Here is a 7,373-nt window from a genome sequence, read left to right on the forward strand (position 1 = left end):
AAAGTTGTGTAATAAATCTTCTTTTGATAGACATGTCACACGCAAACGCCAGAACCTCTCACAGTGCATTTGAACTCTGCTGCGTAGTTTTGGGCACCAATTTAAAATTCAACCCAAAGCTTCCAAAGGGGCTGAGCCTTGGAACGGTTAAAGGCAGAGTAAGGCTGGCAGGTCATCCAGAGCTCAGGGTGGGGTTATTGGGGCTATACCCTCTTAGCCCTCATCTGTCATCGCTGGCACGAGTGCCTCATTGCTACAACATAGTACTGTAGTGTCCCAACACTGCCTGCGAGCATGGCACACACACACACACACACTGACCCCGAAACGATGAACAATATGCTCACTTATTTTGCAGCTTGTTTCCTGTGAGGCAGGACTGTTCTCAAAATGTCACCCGGGGAAGCTTCTAAAAGCGTTGAAAGTTCATATTGACCATCATATAAAATGATATGGTAAAAGTGTGTGAGTATAGAAACATACAAATGTAATGTATGATGTATCATACTGTTTAGCCCTGTGAACCAGTGTGTATGCGCCGCAATATCCTTAAGCAAGGCAGTGAAAATATGTCTGCTTCAAGGTCACTGTTGTGCACCTGACCCTACACTGCTTCCCCTGTTGGAAAGATGAATTATATCCCTCAGGGATCAATATGGTATCACACACATGCATCATACCCATGACCTTGGATAGTTTGGACCAAATCTGTGCAAATATCTAACCTAAAGCTAGAAAATGTGCTAATACAAAAAAAAGACCAGTTATTGAGTTCAACTGCTTGATGCATTTTACCCAAGGTCTGCTAACAACCATCCTCAAAGGAGCATTGCAGCCTAAATAGACCCTTTAACATTTTTCTCCTAAGGAGTATGGAAACTTTGATGTCGCCTTCAGCAGCAACATCGCTGCTGAAGAGGCGGGTGTTGCTGTGACTGGAGCAAATTCTGTCTTTTATCACTGGCATCTTTGAGCTAGATTAATGTCAAGAAGCTACCAAACTTTAGAATAGATGGCACATACAGCATGTAAAGAATTTTTTTAAGTGAGAACTCATTACAGTTGATGATGACTGTGCACTGTATCTATAGTAAGTGGCCCATACAGTGGACCACTTGGAAAAGATGGTAATCTTTTATTTTATGGATATTAATTCCTAATAATTACAGAGTTATCACTCGAAAAGAACTATGTAATTTTGCTCCAATTATAGGTAAAATAGAGGCAGAGTTCAGTTGATACACTTCCAGTTCTTTAATTCTGATAAATGAAAAGATAACATAACTTTCGGTCATTTATGAAATGTGAAAATTGTCAACAGGCAAATATAGAATTCAATGTATATAAAAAAAAGAATCAGTTAATGATGCACTGTTATTTGCTTGAGGATAAATTACAGTGTATCCTTTAGATCAGGGGTGTCCAAACCAACAAAGGGCCGTGTGGCTGCAGGTTTTTGTTCCAACCAAGCAGCAGCACACCAGACTTGACTCATTTAATCAACTGATCTCAGTCTTCAGACAGTTGATTGGTCACACTGTGTGCTCTTCATTGGTTGGAACAAAAACCTGCAGCCACACCAGCCCTTTGTGGAACAGTCTGCTTTAGATGAAATTCCCTTGGGAATCAACAACTGTTTAAAAAAAACAGCAACTTTGAAGTAGTACCAAATTCATATTGTGGTTTTCCATTAAATCTTAAAGAACTTATTAGTAAATAATAGACAAAAACAAAAATGCATCATCAGTTATTTTATTGATGGTGTTTTTACACATTTAGCTTGTATTGAATGACAAATACAATGTACAATGGATAAACATCACCAGACTTTGACCTCAGCTCTGACATGATAAAATTGGTTTGAGGTATAATAACAGGCAATGGTATCTGCATCATTTCCACCAAATCTCTTGTTCTCAACTTTCTCCAGACCTCCGTGAGCTCCATTAACACAGTCTGACTACACAAGATTAACATTTAGCAGACTGATGCTCATCACGTAGTGCCTACGGTAAATTTACTCAACACTGAAAGGCTGAGGGGAATCCAATTACAATCCATTACCTCTGCCTCTGGTCTCCAGATCATGACTTTACAAGTCCAGGTTAGGATAGCAGTAGTTTGATCATTGAGTATACTGTAATTGGGCCTGTTTTAGCTATCCAAGGGAGTATTTTGTGCTTTTTTATCCACTTTGGGTTTTTGCTGATGGGTTACAGGCCTCGGTGCCTTAACTTTGTCCAGTTCAGCCCACAAGTTTTAAATAGCGGGGTTGTGATTGGAGGCCCATCTACCTTTCCATGTGTGACAGATTAGCTGGCGGTTAAATGTAATGCTCACTCTGTCTCTGTTCCCTCACACTGCTAGCTAGCAAGAAAGCTGTTGGAGCAACCCATAATTACATTTCTAATTGCAGAATAATTAGGACTCCCTGTGTAGCTTGTTAAGTCATTTGTCACCAAAGCCTCTAATGTGGCATACAACAACTCTCTAATTATACCGAATGAAAAGTCTACATGGTGGGGAGCATTTCACAACTGTGGCCTGAGTTTTGCCTAATATACCTTATTCCATCAATTCATTGTTGTTGTTGTTGTTGTTGTCATGATTTTGGCCACTGGGGATGCCCAAAGCTACAAATGCTGTTGTGAGTTTTTGCAGTACATAAAAAAAAAATGTCCTCATTGTCCTATGTTCAGAATATGCTTCATAGGCACATCCCAGACAGAGCCCTGAGGTCTTTGAAACAAAATTGTGTCCCCTGGGCCATCACAAGCTACCCTTGGCAGTGCTGATTTATGAGACAATGGAGACCAGAATCCAAAAGGTAGGAAGTTGTTGGCTGTGTCCTAACATCTACTTTTATAATGCCTAATTTTGACTTTATTTAATTGGGAAGCACAGTGAATTGTATAAAATTGTTGGTGTTGTTGCTGTTGCTGCTACTGCTGCTGCTGCCTTAGGTTCTCAGGCAGAAGTGGTACAAAATCATGGACTTTTTTGATGGTTCATTCAAAGCAGAGAATTTGACGGCTCTATAAATAGTGTAGATGTGCATGAATCACTAAATGTTCGCAGACTGCTGCCCTCCCCAGTGGAGTTAGTTTCCCATTTCCAGGGCATTAAGCCTAATAGCATTTTCTCTGAACTCATCAATAACCTAATAAATTGTGTAAACAATTATTGGCAAGGCAATACACAACCACTGTCAACTGGTTTCTGTTAGCATATTTCATTACTTCCCCAGATTTTCGACACACAACACACAGAAGTTGGACCGAAAGCAAATGTGGGGCCAGTCATTGCAGTATTTGTATGTACAGTAAGCCAGGGTTTTCTTCCCAACATTAAAATGTGTCATTACTATTCACTTCACAGTAATATTACCCCCTTCAATCCGGCCAAATTTGTCATCAGCTGTAGACGGCCATCTGTGTGTGTGTCAGCGAGGTGTCACTGCAGTTCAGGTCTGTCAGAGCTGCAAATGCACAGCTGGATATAATGAACTGCAAATCTGCATCAAGCCCCTGGCCTGTTTTACTAACACACACCTGCTCCAGCTGCACCTACCTGAGTAGAGTGGGGTGATTCCCCCCCCCCCCCCAAAAAAAAAAACTCATTTATTACCATCTGCTTTGGAGAAAGACAGACACTTTATTTAAATCTGGCTGAATTAGAGGCTGAACTGCTTTCAGACAGGGGAGTTTGACAGTGTATGAGCAGGCACGACTGTGTGTGCTTGGACGTGGGTGGTTGCGCGTGTCCTGTATTAAGGTTGCTTTGGTTTCATTTTTGCCTTTTTAGCCTTTGCTTATGGAAATTCGTCAGAGTAAGGCCCCCTTGTCCTTTTCTGCTGAGTGCATGAAGCACACACGCAAAAAAAACATCACACAATCCATACAATAAATCAAAGATAAGGAAAAAGAGCACAGATCAAAGTGAAGTGATAAAAATGAGTTGCCTTTGGACCTGTTGAGGCAGACAGAGGCAGCCTTTACCTTTCCTAAGTGAGGATGAATTAGAACACCGTAGAAGAGAGAGCAAAGGCTTGGCTCGCTGCCTGCGGGTTGATGGAAGAGAGCTATGAACCCTGGGAAATGAGGATCTAAACAGGCAGTAGATCACCAAGCCCACTGGCTCTGTCTCTATCAGACACCGTCTCTCTCCCTCAGACACACACTAACGCTCACACCGCACACAGTCAATATCTAGATTAATCTGTGAGGGTGGAATCAATCAACCGGCCCGGTGGTGTCTCAAAGAGCCCTGGAGGCTCCATGGTCCTGCTGAAAGAGAGTGATACATTCAGGTGCTTTAGCGAAATCTCAGCTGAAATCTCAACCCTTCCATCTTTCCCTATAGAGATGACAAAGTGTTAGTTTCATAGAGATATTGTTACCGTCACAGACATGGTTTTGAGAGAAAACCTTGGCATTAGCTAAACCCCCTTCCCTGAATCATAGCTTAACACCATACTTGACAGTTTGAAGGATGGTGTCTTCTTTAAGTCTTTCCAAAACCAAAAACACAACAGAGAAGTGTAACGTGAATTAAACTGCATTTCTACATCCTGTAATGTATTGTAGCCTCAGTCTTTTAGCTTGATATAGCTGTCAAGTGAATGTTTCAGACCTGTTTTACAAAGCCCAAAGAAACATTAAAAAGTCACCATTTCAAAACAACTCATAGAACTGATGTTAGGTCAGGGTTAGGGTTTGTTAGCTACTGCTGAATCAGCCAGTAACAAAATCAGCGTCTTTGAGTTCCCAGAAAAGCGCTATAGCCTATAAATCTGATGTATTATTATTATTAAAATCAGTAACAATGGCTGCTGGCTAAATGAGAAGGCTACTTTTATTTCAAAGGTCTATGATAAAGGACCCCTTCTTTAAAAAATGACTCAGAATTCCAACGGTACATCTGGCTGATATGACTGTAAACCACATGAAATGATGTGATGATGGAAAGTTTATTTTTGTAAATATTCCTTTTTCATCTTCTTTTCTCTCTCCATTTCTCTGCTGCAATTTTCTCTGAGTATCAAAACATCAAATTTCTAGAGATGTCATACACCTCACTGATATCTTTTATGGGCTCTATGGGTTTATATGAGATGTCTGGACAGGATAAAATGATTCGGGTATCAGTTCCACATCATTTTGACAGCTCTGTTCCATAAAAGTGTATCTATAGCACTTACTGGTGACCCGGGCTTGCAGTCAGTGTGCTGCATCGCTTTTGACCAAGCTGTCCTTAAGATTGAGAGCTTTTATTTGGATGAAACAATCCAGAAGAGGTTTTGGTTAAGCCATAGGGGAGAGAGTCTCAGAGGAGCTCTTCATCATCCCCTACAGCCAATTTCACAGGTTAATGGATTAAGAAAATACACTCAGGACTTTCTTACTGAGGAGTTGGAGGTTGCAGTTTACAGTGCTTTTTAAAAATTGATGGTTGGTGATAAAAACATCGGCGAAGTCAGTATTTTGTGCATATGTTCCCATACATCATTGCACACAGACAGTGACAGATAATGGAATAACCCTTGGTGAAAAAGCTTATACAGAGCACCAAATGAAAATGTCAAAACTTCAGACAGTTGTGAACAATCTCCTTCTGAAGAATAAATTCCTGTTGAGGCTCCGTGCATAGGCTTAAAAAGCCTGTAGTGAGTAAATGTAGACTGACATCAGAGGCTTAGTACAGAAGAAATGAGGTTTGCTGAAGTGGTTTTTGCAGCAGTATAACTGTGAGCAACAACTAGCAGACCTCTTTTTCTGCCCCTGTGAGGTTGCAATATGACTGATTACCCAAACTCTCGACATAACTCATTCTCTGGGGAGAGATCATAATCAAAAATAAATGCAGTTTGATATTTTTTTGTGTGCCTGTGTGCGTACCATGTTGACTCTTTGATCCACTCATATCTGATCCATGCACCAAAACATCTCAATCTAAATGATCCTCTGTATTATCATTAATATCAAGCTGTCTCCTCTCTTGTCTGTCCTCGCCTTTGATATTTATCAAGCCATCGTTTGTACTGATGGGAGCCCATTAGCGGCAGACGGTTTCAGGTTGACATGTTGACTTAATTGGATATGCTCACAATATAAATAACTGTCCTTGACCTACGTGTCTGCCTCGTCTGGGTTAGAGATGCTCGCTAACAAGGTTGTGCTGTGAGGGCAGGGAAAGGAAAAGCACAATGGGCATGCAGTGATGCTACCAGAATAAAATGTTTATAATAATAACTCCTCGTGGTTTCGTTAAACAGAGTTTGGTAATATATCCACATTGTGGACAGCTTGTTCCCGCTGCTACCCTGTCTTTGTCTTTGACAAACCTTAAATTTTTCAAATGTTTGTGTAGCAGGTTTATCTTCTACCTACAATACAGTGACTTGTAGTGGCATTTCATATGTATTTTTTTTATACTTCTTTTAATTTTACACCCGCAACCACCTTCTACTTGGAACAGGATTGAATCAATGGAAGGAGGTTTTCACACAGCCTAAATTCAACTGTGGATAAATTACTGAATAAATCATGGAACAGAAACAGTTTAGATAAATGATGATGTGATGTTAATGTTTTTTGCACTATAGTTTCCCAAAGAAATTTTGTTTGAAATCTCAGTTTGTAAATGTAATATTTTATCATATACTGCATATATTGAAGGGAGAAATCTAATAGGACACCATGAACATGCACACCACCGAACATTTCAACATTCTTTGTTTTATCATTTCTGATTATGTAACTAAAATATGCCATGGGTTTAGAAGGGATTCTGACCACATTTAGGCATTGCAGCAGTGTGTGTGTGTGTGTGTCTAGGCCTGGGTGTGGTTAACCTAGTTTCTGCTTCCCTCCAGATCTCCTGCTCACCTGTTGCCAATCATCTCATCAACCACACCTGCAGCCAGCAGCATAAGTATATAACACCGGCCTTTCACTCTTTTTTCCTTTTTTTTTTTGCCACATTGGCAGTTGGTTTCTGTGGTAGTTGCTTCTCCCTCTCAGCAGCCTGGTCTGCACCCTTCACTGCAGAGTCATGTTCCTCCTTTTTGGCAGTTCAACACATGCACATTTCTCAGCCATCAGGGCAACATTGGAGTCTCCACCCTTGATTTTATTTTTCCTAGTCTTCTCAGCTTTTCATTTTTTTTGTCTGCTAGAAACAACCTGTCAGAAGCTTTCTGGACCTGAAACCAGTCCAGGTTGCTCTTTTGCTCTGTATTCTCATTTTTATTTTACTCCTGTATCTTTGCCTCACTGTGAGCAGAAATAGACTTGAGTATCGCAACCCTTTTCTCCTCCTTTTCCCTCAGCTGCTTTGCCTCCTTGCTCAGAGCTGCAGTGGCAGCCTGCTCC

The sequence above is a fragment of the Toxotes jaculatrix genome, chromosome 10, assembly GCF_017976425.1.
Source record: "Toxotes jaculatrix isolate fToxJac2 chromosome 10, fToxJac2.pri, whole genome shotgun sequence".
Classification (NCBI taxonomy): Eukaryota; Metazoa; Chordata; class Actinopteri; family Toxotidae; genus Toxotes; species Toxotes jaculatrix.